Genomic DNA, 14,612 nt, shown 5'->3' on the forward strand with positions numbered 1-14,612 from the left:
AGTGTCTGCAGAGCTGTTAAGAGAGGTGGGGGTCTAGCTGCTCTTTTTAAAGATATCTATCAATGTAAGCAAATATCATTTGGGAATTACCCGTCTTTCGAATATCTGGGTATTGTATTAAAAGGTGCTCCTCGCATTTTACTTATCATTATTTACAGGCCTCCAAAATATTCTCCAGCCTTTGCTGAGGAATTTACAGAACTGTTATCAACAATTACCTCAGAGTTTGACTGTTTTGCCATTGCTTGAGATTTTAACATTCACATAGATAATGCAGAAAACAATATGGCAAAAGAAATCAAAACTGTTTTAAAAACTTTTGATCTGACTCAGCATGTACATGGACCCACACACAATCATGGACACACTCTAGATTTACTTATCAGTAAGGGTCTAAACATTTCATCGATTGTTATTAAGGATGTAGCACTGTCTGATCATTTCTGTATTTTCTTTGATATATTGATCTCTCCTGCCACTGAAGCTAGATCTGTGTCTGTCAAGAAGAGATGCTTAAATGAGAACACTAGTGTACTATTTATGAAGGCTATATCCTTAACACCAAGCATATCTGCTGACTCTGTTGATTTTCTCCTTGATTCTTTTAACTCAAAAGTTAAAAATATAATTGATGATATTGCTCCTGTGAAAGTCAGGAAGAAGAGTGGCAGACAAAAAGCACCTTGGAGAAACTCAACAGCAGTGCAACATATGAAAAGACAATGCAGAAAAGTAGAGCGCATGTGGCGGAAGACAAAGCTTGTAGTCCATTATAATATATATAAACAGCAATTTAAACAACACACACACTCTTTTTGCTACTGTAGAGAGACTGACAAACCCCCCAAGCCAGATTCCTAGTGAAATGCTCTCAAACAGCAAGTGCAGTGAGTTTGCTTCTTTCTTCTCTGAGAAAATCAATAATATCAGAAAGGTGATCAGCACATCCTTGAGTTGCACTGAGGTCAGACAGATCAGACCACCTGAGAAAGTAGTTACTATGTCTGACTTCAAAGAAATTGATGGCAAAATTTTGGAAGAAACCGTACAACACCTTAAAACATCCGATGCATTGACGAAGTCAACAGTTGGATGTGTCAAAACTTTCTTCAATTAAACAAAGACAAAACTGAAGTTATTGCGTTTGGAAACAAAGATGAAGTTCTCAAAGTGAACGCATACCTTCACTCTAGGGGTAAAACAACTAAACATCAAGTCAGGAATCTTGGTGTGACACTAGAGTCAGACCTTAGTTTCAGTAGTCATGTCAAAGCAATAACTAAATCAGCATACTATCATCTGAAAAATATTGCAAGAATTAGATGCTTTGTTTCCAGACAAGACTTAGAGAAACTTGTGCATGCTTTCATCACCAGCAGGGTGGATTATTGTAATGGACTCCTCACTGGCCTTCCCAAAAAGACCATAAGACAGTTGCAGCTCATACAGAACGCTGCCGCTAGGATTCTGAGCAGAACCAGAAAATATGAACATATCACACCAGTCCTCAGGTCTCTACACTGGCTCCCAGTTAGATTTAGGATTGATTTTAAAGTATTATTACTGGTATATAAATCATTCAATGGCCTAGGACCTCAATACATTGCAGATATGCTCACTGAATATAAACCCAACAGATCACTCAGATCATTAGGATCATATCAGCTAGAAATACCAAGGGTTCACTCTAAACATGGTGAGTCTGCTTTTAGCTATTATGCTGGAACCAGCTTCCAGAAGAGATCAGATGTGCTCCTACAGTGGTCACATTCAAATCCAGACTCAAAACACTTCTGTTTAGCTGTGCATTTACTGAATGAGCACTGTGCCGCTGTTCGTCCGACTGTTTGTACTGTACTGTATTTTATTTTATTTTTCTAAACTGTTTTAATTATTCTTATTTCTTTTAATTATTTTAATTTCTCCTATGTCAGCAGGGCATTTAGCCCGTAACTGTAAATGCCCACTCAGAAGGTGATAATGTGAAAGTGACGTGTATTAATGTGGGTTTGAAAGTAGAACAGTATTTAAATGACGATATTAAAGTTTTCGTCTGAGAAAGAATGTGAACGCAGTGCTAAAATGCTAAAGAAAGTGAAAAGAACGTGTGAGTAAATGAGGGAGAAAAGAAAGTTAAAGGAAAGTTGATAGATGGAAGTCGTAAGAAGATTGAAGGTTAAAAGAAGGTTGAAAGATTTAAGTCTTAAGGGAATCCTTTGAAGGAAAGATCTATAATAATATTCTTTTTTTTATTTTTTTAAAAGTACTGTATTTTATTTTATTTTTCTAAACTGTTTTAATTATTCTTACAGGCTTGATACATAGATACATAGGACAGGCTTGATATTGCAACTAGAGCTCATGCAGTGTTGGCACAGCTGTAATTATATACTAGACTATCGTCATTTTTGTGATCCAATTTATTATTTTGTTATCATATGTAATTCTAATATTGTGATTATTTTGTCTGCTCTGCAGATTAGTTGCAAGACACACAATATGTCTTGTACCTTTTTTATTTCTGTCACTTTGAATGGGAGTGAATGGGGCACTTTTATTTATTTTTTTACACATGAACTCCAGCATTGAGAACATTGTGTACACAGAGTTTACTAAAAAGAGAGATTTTGAACAACTCACTGTAGCTGTGTGTCCGCCGGCATTTTGTCAGTCAAAAATAGTCAAAATACGGTCAAACTTAAAAGTGGCGTTTGATCATTTGGCCATTGGATCATTTAGCGAGAAATTATTGCTTGCTGGAGGTGTTGAAGTTTAAAAAGATTGGATCAGCCCTTGACTGATAGCATTCTAGCTCAGCGTTCACAACTCCTCGCCACCGGAGACAACCAGCTCAATGGAATCAAATCCAGAGATGATAATCGAGTGGAAGTGCATTAAGGCGTATACGATAGGTACTATCCCTGAATCATAATGTTCTGCTAGTGATGCTTCTGTATCTTTTGCCTGATGTGTCAGGAATGAACAACAAGCAATGTGCTGGGTAGGAGTTGTTATTATTCAGGTAGGGTGAGAGATAATGGAAAGTTGGCAGATTTTAAAAACAAAAAACAAGTGGTCTCCTTCCTAATCTTCTTCTGACTCTGGACTACTGTGTGTGTTGTGGTGAGGATAGGGCAAACAAAAGCCCTTTTCACACAGAGATTCCGGAAAATACACGGATTATGTGTCCCGGGATCGTTTGATTTGGGTTCATTCACACTGTCAGTGATTTTTTTAAATCTGTGGGTGCGTTCACACACATCCCGTAAAAATCCCGTGAAGACACGTAACGTCAGGATGTCATTGCGTTAGCACGTGCGTTAGGGCTGTCAAAATGGCTGAAAAGCTAAATTTGAATTTCTTTCTTAATTATTATCAAAATTCTAATTATATTCGAATTCTAAAGACAATACTTGACATTAAAGGGAAAAAAGAGTACTGTATTGTCTCCTATGCCCACAAGAGGGCGCAAGCGAGCGCAATAAACAAATATAAACCAAATCAAGCATCGCATCTGTTATTGAAATGAAATGACATTCACTTTTTAAAGTGCAACAAACAATTGTTCTTAAATAAAATATAATTTCCTTAATGACAATGTGCATGCAAGGACAATAAGGCTATAATGCATAAAACTGTTCGTGCATCAGTAACCTGAGAATATTTGCCGCTGATGGTGGTTGATTTATTTATGAAGAATGTGGCAAAATGTGGGTTGATGAAGGAGGAGGAGGAGAAGGAGAAGGTTTTGAAAAGCATGCGAGAGTCAGAAGAATTGTTAATTTTGCTGTGATAGTAAGTCATTTTAGCAGTAGAGATATTAGCAGAGAAGGAAGAGAGGAGGGATTGATAAAGACCAAGGTCAGTAGGATCTTTCGATTTTCGCCACTTCCTCTCTGCACCCCTGAGTTTAGAACGATGTTCACGGAGAACATCAGATAACCAGGGGGCAGAGGGTGTGGCGCGGGCTGGCCTGGAGGAGAGGGGGCAGAAGTTGTCCAAGCAGGATCTTAAAGTGGAGAAAAGAGTATCAGTTGCACTGTTAGTATCTAGTGTTGAGAGCTGATCAGGTGGAAGAAGTGTGGATGAGACCAGAGAGGATAGGCGAGAGGGTGAGAGCGAGCGTGGGTTTCACCTAAAGATGACCAGTGGAGGAGTGTGTGTTGTGTTCTGAGGTAGATGACCAGTGGAGGAGTGTGTGTTGTGTTCTGAGGTAGATGACCAGTGGAGGAGTGTGTGTTGTGTTCTGAGGTAGATGACCTGTGGAGGAGTGTGTGTTGTGTTCTGAGGTAGATGACCAGTGGAGGAGTGTGTGTTGTGTTCTGAGGTAGATGACCAGTGGAGGAGTGTGTGTTGTGTTCTGAGGTAGATGACCTGTGGAGGAGTGTGTGTTGTGTTCTGAGGTAGATGACCAGTGGAGGAGTGTGTGTTGTGTTCTGAGGTAGATGACCAGTGGAGGAGTGTGTGTTGTGTTCTGAGGTAGATGACCAGTGGAGGAGTGTGTGTTGTGTTCTGAGGTAGATGACCTGTGGAGGAGTGTGTGTTGTGTTCTGAGGTAGATGACCAGTGGAGGAGTGTGTGTTGTGTTCTGAGGTAGATGACCAGTGGAGGAGTGTGTGTTGTGTTCTGAGGTAGATGACCAGTGGAGGAGTGTGTGTTGTGTTCTCAGGTAGATGACCAGTGGAGGAGTGTGTGTTGTGTTCTGAGGTAGATGACCAGTGGAGGAGTGTGTGTTGTGTTCTGAGGTAGATGACCTGTGGAGGAGTGTGTGTTGTGTTCTGAGGTAGATGACCTGTGGAGGAGTGTGTGTTGTGTTCTGAGGTAGATGACCTGTGGAGGAGTGTGTGTTGTGTTCTGAGGTACAGTAGATGACCTGTGGAGGAGTGTGTGTTGTGTTCTGAGGTAGATGACCAGTAGAGGAGTGTGTGTTGTGTTCTGAGGTAGATGACCAGTGGAGGAGTGTGTGTTGTGTTCTGAGGTAGATGACCTGTGGAGGAGTGTGTGTTGTGTTCTGAGGTACAGTAGATGACCTGTGGAGGAGTGTGTGTTGTGTTCTGAGGTAGATGACCAGTGGAGGAGTGTGTGTTGTGTTCTGAGGTAGATGACCTGTGGAGGAGTGTGTGTTGTGTTCTGAGGTAGATGACCAGTGGAGGAGTGTGTGTTGTGTTCTGAGGTAGATGACCAGTGGAGGAGTGTGTGTTGTGTTCTGAGGTAGATGACCTGTGGAGGAATGTGTGTTGTGTTCTGAGGTAGATGACCTGTGGAGGAGTGTGTGTTGTGTTCTGAGGTAGATGACCAGTGGAGGAGTGTGTGTTGTGTTCTGAGGTAGATGACCAGTGGAGGAGTGTGTGTTGTGTTCTGAGGTAGATGACCAGTGGAGGAGTGTGTGTTGTGTTCTGAGGTAGATGACCAGTGGAGGAGTGTGTGTTGTGTTCTGAGGTAGATGACCAGTGGAGGAGTGTGTGTTGTGTTCTGAGGTAGATGACCAGTGGAGGAGTGTGTGTTGTGTTCTGAGGTAGATGACCAGTGGAGGAGTGTGTGTTGTGTTCTGAGGTAGATGACCAGTGGAGGAGTGTGTGTTGTGTTCTGAGGCAGATGACCTGTGGAGGAGTGTGTGTTGTGTTCTGAGGTAGATGACCTGTGGAGGAGTGTGTGTTGTGTTCTGAGGTAGATGACCAGTGGAGGAGTGTGTGTTGTGTTCTGAGGTAGATGACCAGTGGAGGAGTGTGTGTTGTGTTCTGAGGTAGATGACCAGTGGAGGAGTGTGTGTTGTGTTCTGAGGTAGATGACCAGTGGAGGAGTGTGTGTTGTGTTCTGAGGTAGATGACCTGAGGAGGAGTGTGTGTTGTGTTCTGAGGTAGATGACCTGTGGAGGAGTGTGTGTTGTGTTCTGAGGTAGATGACCAGTGGAGGAGTGTGTGTTGTGTTCTGAGGTAGATGACCTGTGGAGGAGTGTGTGTTGTGTTCTGAGGTAGATGACCAGTGGAGGAGTGTGTGTTGTGTTCTGAGGCAGATGACCAGTGGAGGAGTGTGTGTTGTGTTCTGAGGTAGATGACCAGTGGAGGAGTGTGTGTTGTGTTCTGAGGTAGATGACCTGTGGAGGAGTGTGTGTTGTGTTCTGAGCAGAGTTTCCGCTAGAAAAAAATGGTGCCGGTCAAAGTGACCGGAAGAGGTTTAGTTTTCCGGACATTTTGATGATTTGCCGGTCAAATATCGCCTCTTAATTAGTCAAGTTGAGGAAAACTGGAGGCAGGCTATGTAACGTAAAAAATGACATAATCAGGCCGTATAGAATGCAACATGTTTATTAGCCTAACTTTCAAATAGACGGAAAAAAACATGAACGTCCGATTGGCGTCAATCAACGCCAATTGTTTTTACTATGGTTTCACATTCATAGTTTAACAAACCAATCCCCCTTCCCCACATCAAATATCTGAATAGTAGGCCTAGCCTATTGTTTTTACTCAAGTGAACTTAATTATACACTCTCAGTATGTCTCATTTAGCTGGTAACATTTAAATAGCTTTCCTGTAGCTCAGTGGTAAGAGCATTGCGTTAACAACGCAAGGTTGTGGGTTCGATCCCAGGGGATTGCACATACCTATGTATAAATGTATAGGATAACGCAATGTAAGTCGCTTTGGATAAAAGCGTCTGCCAAATGCATAAATGTAAATGTAAATGTAAATTGGCCACCGTGAAATGACTCCTTTTCAAATGAACTGGATCAAACAAATGACTAGGCCTATAACGTCTCGCGTCATTTTAGGCTACTTTTTACGCTGTTTTGCAGTGCTGAATTGTGCAGCTGCCGACTTAAAATCAAAACTTCCCTGTAGCCGCGTTTCCATTACAGATTTGCGCAAATGTTTTGCGCTATTATCTAAATATCGATAAAAAACTTTTGCGAAATGACGGCGTTTCCATTAACCGATGTTATGCGACTAAAACGTCCTTTTTTCTCTCACGATAAGTCATTTAAAAAATCACGGCAACGGACATTGGTTTATATAATATCACAGCCACCGCATTAGACATTATTATTATTAATGGAAGGAGACGTGGCGTGTTATCCAAGCATTAATGGCAGGGAAAGACCCTTATACTGCGAACGACACATAAGGAGTTTCTGGGTGTTTCGCCCTCATTTCTGCTCCGAGGTTTTGATTGTGGCATTTATTTGAGATTTAGAATCCAGTATTCCTATAGGCTAATTATTGTTTCTTTTATGAATTTAATAAAGAACTCTGTCTTGTGTTCTGTCCAAACGATCCATGTAGGCTACTTTTGTGTCCATTCATTTTTCCTTTTTTAACCCGTAACTGAAAAACGAAAAATTAACGGTTGTTGTCTTTTTAAAACGCAAAGTTGAACACCAAAATTTTAATTTGAACTGGCTACATGGTCCGTGTAGTTTTTGATCATTTCATTTTCTGTTTGGAATGGAATAACGAGAAATGAAAACCTGCTCGTTTATTTATTTTTTTGTTTAGTTTAAAAACCGAAAAATGAGATTTTGGCTCGATATTTCATTTTTCGTTAGTGGTTTACAAAGCGGTTTATGGGTTCGATGTTTCATTTGCAAACGTGGGCGCCGCTGAAACGCCCCTTTCATCTGATTGGTCAAACCACTCCGCCTTCAGTAAGCTGTGAGCTTTTCTTTCTGTCAGGCAGAATAAGAGTCAGTACGAGTGCGGCACTGACAAATGCACTTGAATAAAATAATGTCTTAAACCACCACTCACTGTTAACTACACACAATATTTGAAGCAGAAATATATTGCTGGTCACGTAGCCTAATTCGTGCTGCTGCAACTTGCAAGCGACCCCATTAATGTGAGCTACAGTATATGACAGATTATTTTAGCATGATGTATTTCCCATTGATAAATACAGTGCAAATAGTTCCGTCTCTTTGGATAAAAGGGAAGTAGAAATAAAAATCAATAATAGGATGAACTGTATCATGATAATATGTCCGTAACATTAGATGTCCGTAGATGACCTACCCATAACTGTTACATTAGAATCAGGGGATAATACAGTTTGTAGGCTACAGTATAAAAATCATTATGTCTATAAAGTTCCCATTAAACATGAAAACCCAACAACAACCCAATGGGAATATATCCTTGTTGTGTAAAACATCTGTTCATAATCTGTGATTACACAATTCCAATACGAATAGCACCGGGAGGCGTCTGTTATTCTCTGCAATGATCAGTCCGCATTTTTAAGCCAGCTAATTTTACAGTATAGGCTCATATTCAGAATGTCCTTTTCGTTTAACGCCAACGACCGCACAAATGGACTTCCTTTGTGAAGCATTACAAACTACAATGGCCTGAACAGAACTGGAACCTTTGTAAGATATGCGCTCGTCTTCACAAAAAACTAAATACAGGGTTTTTAAACATCTCGTGTGGAGAAAATATTGTTTATTCTGGGCAGTATGGCAATCCATGGCAAAAAGCAGGATAACTTGTAGGCTATAGCTTACTTGAAAGAAAAACAAATTTGCCGAGTAAAAACAGAGTTTGTGTTGTTGAATCATATTTTTTTCTAGTAGGCTACAGAGCTCATGACAAATAAAAGTTCCGGATGGACAAACATTAAATGCAAAAACCAGTGTGAATAACAATATCTTAAAACAATCTTAAAATAAACTAGAGAGTGGACACACAGATATGGTCTATTTATGAATGAAATTCATGCATTTATTTGTCATTTTAAACTGATGCAAACAGGGAAAGAGAGTAGAAAACACTTATTATCCTGTCGCCCCCTCTAGTGGACAGCATTAAGTATTACGGCCTTCATTGCTCATTTTTTTGGTAAAGTAAGCCTGACCAGTTAGAAGCAAGCCAGACCAGTCTGAGGGTCTGAGCTGAGTTTGGTGAAGCATCAAAGTTCTAGGCGGAGTCAATTGCTCATAATAATAATAACAATTAATCCCAAACCTGGTAATTTTGCCAGTATTTAGTTTACATTCACTGATTCTAGCTTCTCTCTTTTCTGTCTCTTTCTTTTCATGTGAACGAAGTAGGCTACACATGCTTAAATTCAAAAATATAAACTTAATTTCTATTCAATTTTCAAAAATTTTCAAAATTGAAAACGATCGGTCAACGAGCGACGTCTCGTGGTTCCATCACAGAAAGCCACAAAATCACTTTCCAGAACATTCTCATTCACAGTTCCATGCTGGTGGAACGCTCTCCCCACCCTCATCCGGAATGCAGAATCCCTGACAACATTCAAAAAACAGCTGAAAACCAATCTCTTCCGTGAGCACTTAACCTTATAGAAAAAAAAAATAGAAAAAAAAGAAAAAAAATTCCTTTCCCTTCGAAACATCACTTATCAGGCTTATGCTGCTCTGAATAATACCTGAACTTCGTATTTTGAGCACTTCCTGCGTTGTTGTTGCTCTTGCCTCTTTATGATGACTCGCTGAATTTAGTCCTAATTTGTAAGTCGCCTTGGATAAAGGCGTCTGCTAAATGACTAAATGTAAATGTAAATGTAAAATTATTTATAGCCCATAGGCTATGTCACACACGCCTACCTGCCTTTTGATGTAAATAAAAGACTAGAGTGGTAAATGTTACGGACATATTATCATGGTACAGTTCAGCCTATTATTGATTTTTATTTCCACTTCCCTTTTATCCAAAGAGACGGAACTATTTGCACTGTATTTATCAATGGGAAATATGCTAATATAATCTGTCATATACTGTAGTTCACATTATTGGGGTCGCTTGCAAGTCGCAGCAGCACGAATTACGTGACCAGCAACATATTTCTGCTTCAAATATTGTGTGTAGTTAACAGTGAGTGGTGGTTTCAGACATTATTTTATTTGCATTAAAGTGCCGCACTCGTACTGACTCTTATTCTGCCTGACAGAAAGAAAAGCTCAGAGCTTACTGAAGGCGGAGCGGTTTGACCAATCAGATGAAAGGGGCGTTTCAGCGGCGCCCACGTGTGCAAATGAAATATCAAACCCATAAACCGACTCGTTTTTTAAGCTAAACTAGAAAACGAATAAACAAGCTGGTTTTCATTTCTCATTATTCCATTCCAAACAGGAAATGAAATGATCAAAAAGTACACGGACCCTACATCAATTCTGCTGCGCAAAAAAGTAAATACAGACGAATTTTCTGATTTTTGTTTATGACTTTTTGCCCCTTTATTAAACATTTAAAATATTCACAAATTAATATGGAAAACATGTCGATTTTACTGGTTTTCTAAGGCCAAATTAGAACCTGGAATTTATGTTTTTCCCGCAGTGCTGAATGAGAAGAGCCATTAATATTATTAATAAACTATTGTTTTCTAAGTGTCGGCTAAAATCACATCTCCATCTCCGCTGTTAAGCAGATGCACTTTTATAGAGAAATGCACCTTTCATACGGATTACATAATCAGAAGGTATTAGCTTTCAATTCGAATTTGTTCGTTTTAAAGTGGACATTTCAAGCTTTAGCCTACATACAGTAGGCTATATTTTGTTTCAGTTCTTGCGCTCCAGTTTACGGAGATCATGAAAGTGCGTCTGATTGTTTTATTTTATTTTACAAAAGCACAACGTTTTCTTGTTATTGTGAGTTTACACAAATAAAAGTAGTTGAGAATAATGTATTATTATTTTCTGTATGAGCAGAAATTATAGAGTATTGTAAGTTGTTTCCACTGTTAATAGGAAAATGCAAGTGTTCGCGCCCGCGCCTCCGTGCCATGCAGTGCGCGCTCCACACTCAACTTTGTTCCTTTTTTGCATAAAAGCGTCTTCTAAATATAGCCTATTAAATGTTATAATATAATAAAATAATATAAAATTATTATTATTTGCGTAGCTATACATGGACCTCAAACACACCGCGTCTTCTAAGTCAGGTGACTGTAAATGCGCAAAAACTGTTTCCATTGCAGTTTTGCGAAATATTCCTTTTTCGAATTGCCTGAAAAACCACCTCATGCGAGCATAAAAACTTTTTTGCAATAAACGGGAGTTTTTGCGAAATTGACGTGTTTCCATTGTGCGTATTTTTAATTCGCAATTTCAATTTGCGCAATTTGAAGGGTAGCCTAATGGAAACGCGGCTAGTGTCTCTCCACAACTTGCAATGCGCATAAGCCGCGAAACCTTGTTCTCCGCAAGGCGACTTCGCTGCTTCTTCTTGATCCGATTCTTCTTTTTCTCCGGTGGTGGTGGAGCTGTCTGGACATCTGAGGCTTCAGGCGTTCCTGATTCACCATCGTCCGTCGCGTCTGGCCTCTGAAAAAAGCTTTTACGGGCGGCTAGTCTGCCTGGGCCTGGCCATATTTGAAACGTCTCACTCATTCGTTCGTTGTTTAAGTCTATATTACAGCCGTTTTAGGCGTGCGCTTTATTTGAAATGCAGTATGCGATGTTGTTTAATAACTTTCAAACGGTAGAGCCTGTTCCTTTATAACATAGCCAAAGGTAGGTGTATTTTTTAACCTCTTTTAACTGTCCAAACATTACTCTACATGCAACTATTTCTATGACAATGTTGTGGTTTTGATATTGACATTAATGTCTGGGTGACACGCTGGACAATAAAAGTCATTTACTTCACACATCACCTCTTCTGTATGCTTGCAAAAACAATATTAGAAAAAAACGTCTGTATCTGCACAGACATTCCCCGGCTCTGACATAAAAAAAAAATGTGATTAGTGTTTACAGAAAAGATACAGATACAGTAATATGATCATGTGTTACAATGATTCAAGCAGATTTACCGGTTTCACTTTATTTTGATGGTCCCTTTTGAACGTGCTGTTGACTATAAGTAACTTTGTTACACCTACATGTCTACTAACTCTCATTAGAGTGTAGTAGAGTATTAAAGGAACCGTATGTAAGAAATGTATTTCAATTAATCATAAAATGGCCCTGATATGTCACTAGACATTAAGAAATCATGTTCATTTCAAATACTTATATCACTGACAACAGTAGTCCGGCCAGGATATTGTCATTTAAAAGTGAAGTTGCAGCCCTCAACTGATGTTGATGTTGTCATGTTGTGTTTTGGCCTGATGCTCCACCCTCCACCTATCTACCAATCACGAAGTCAGTAGTGTTTCAGCATCCGGGTTGCCAACTCTGCTCTAGTTACCACAGCTGCAGCTACCAGTGGATCCAGCCTATCTGGCAACCTGGAGTCAGGGGCGAGGGGGAGGGGATACACCGCTCTACAGTAATTTGAAAGTGATTGCAGTAGTGTTGTCACGATACCAAAATTATTGTTTCGATACCGATACCAAGTCAAGTATTGCGATTTCGATACTTTTTCGATACTTTTCCTGAAAATATCATTGCTGTGCTTTATTTTAAAACCGGGACAACATTCTAATCATATAACACACTAATAAATTAACATATGAACAGCAGATATATTAAACATTTGAACAAAATATGAAATATAAAAAATAAATTAGAGCAATGACATTCAAGGTAAAAAAATATATAAATTTAGCAGCATTATCTCATTTATCATAAGAAACATAAGAGCTTTATCTTGATTCTGAACTTTGAATAAAAATATGAACAGCGTTTATATTAAACAATGTTTAATATTGGTAACATATGATAAGCCTCATTGGTGATATATTTGACATGTGGGGAGAGAGTTGTGGAAGGCCTATACTTCATGTTAAACATAAATATATAGCAGCAAAGACAACGTCGGCAGTGTTGATGGCAAAATAGGCTACAGAATAATTCGTTCTGTATTTGAGAGGTGCAATATTTGAAAATCGATAATATTTTTTTTAAATGACATTTATTGTATTTATGTCAAAACGTTCAAACATCAAAATGTCATTTATTAATATGTATTCGTGTCAAAATGACATAGAAACATCTTTTCCTATTCTATTTTGCCTGGAAACGCTTCCAACACGCTTGCGTGTCGCGTGAAAAATAGGCGTCGGTTCTATTTGTAGCATGCACGCGTTTTCCGCGCGTCTCGAGCTGCGCCCAGACGCGTGTCACGCAGGCAGTTAACATGGGAGCCGAAATAAAAACGGACACGACACGCAGCCAAATCTGGAACGCAGTCATTCTTAGAAGTATCGATACTAATAAATTAAGGAATCGTGACGTTTTTCATTTCCGATTTACTTTTGAAGTATCGGTGCACCGTGCAACAGAGCAAGGTAGGCAACGTACTTCCATATGTCACTCCTCGCGTCATCTTTTTCTACGAGTCGTGGACCACTTGTGCTCGCACATGCAGCCATCTCGCTGTAGTGTTTTGTCCATGGTTTTGTCACATGACACTGACAGCGGCAGGTTCTTTGCTGCGTGCGTCAGGAAAAAAACACAGACGTCCATAGGGAGGCATTTAAAAAAATGTAAGTATCGATACTGAAAAATTTAGGTATCGTGACGTTTTTAATTTCCGAGTATCGCGATACTTTTGAAGTATCGGTACACCGTGCAACACTAGATTGCAGTACCAGTTTTGGCCACAATCTTACATACGGTTCCTTTAATAGACTGGTAGGGTTAGGGTTAGGGTTAGATTAAGTTGACATGTAGTTGCAAAATTACTTATAGTCAGTAGAGTGTCTGTTGGAGGACCATCACAATAAAGAGTTAGCAGATATTAAGCAGACAGTCTACTTATACTCCAATGAAAGTTAGTTGACATTGTAACAGTCACCGCCTGTCACAGGGTTTCTTTTAGTTCAATTGTGGGTGCTATTTTTGTCCTAGCCACTAGGGGGATACAAGAGATACATTGAGATAAAACAGGAAGCAGTAGAGTAAGTGCTAAGGTCTGTTTGATGCTTCCTCATGGTTGTTTGATTACTAGCCCCGTTTACATGCACACTTTTTTGCTATTCTGATTGAGATTGTTCTGATTGACGGATTCCGGTTGACTGTTTACATGGGATGTTATCTAAACCGATGTGATGACGGTTTGAGTCAGAATAATTTTGTGACATACGCACACAGCTTGTCTGCCGGATCTGGAAGCTCATTATTTCCCACGTTTTCAATCCTGTCAAGATGGTGCATCACTTAATCGTTGCGTTAGTTGTAGGCATTAGCAGCGTTTCCACTGTCGGGCCAGTGCGAGCCATGGCTTTAAACGGGCCGTGCCAGGCTAATATCCTCGGGCCAGTAGCACCGTACCCAAAATCTGCTGCGTTTCCACTGTCGGGCCAGAAGCTCCACAGCGCTTCACTTAAAACACGCCCGAAACACGCCTCTCTGGAACAACGTCACACAAACCCATCATTGCACCAACAAAATGGAAGTTTTATCTGAATGGAAAAGGCCATTCAGCTGGAAAAAGAAGCACGGGAGTTGTGCGCAAAAGGAGGTCTTCGACTTCACAAGTTTGTATCAAATGACAACACTGTTCTGCAGAGCATACCAGCATCAGAACGTGCTGTAAACTTTGAAACAAAGGATCTTACCTTCAATGACATGCCACTTGAGAGAGCTCTGGGAATTCATTGGAACATACAGAGTGATAGCTTCCAATTCCATATCCCACTAAAAGTACAACCTACAACACGTCGTGGCATATTGTCAACGGTTGCCTCCATA

The sequence above is a fragment of the Leuciscus leuciscus genome, assembly GCF_965113295.1.
Source record: "Leuciscus leuciscus genome assembly, chromosome: 16".
In the NCBI taxonomy this organism is placed as follows: Eukaryota; Metazoa; Chordata; class Actinopteri; order Cypriniformes; family Leuciscidae; genus Leuciscus; species Leuciscus leuciscus.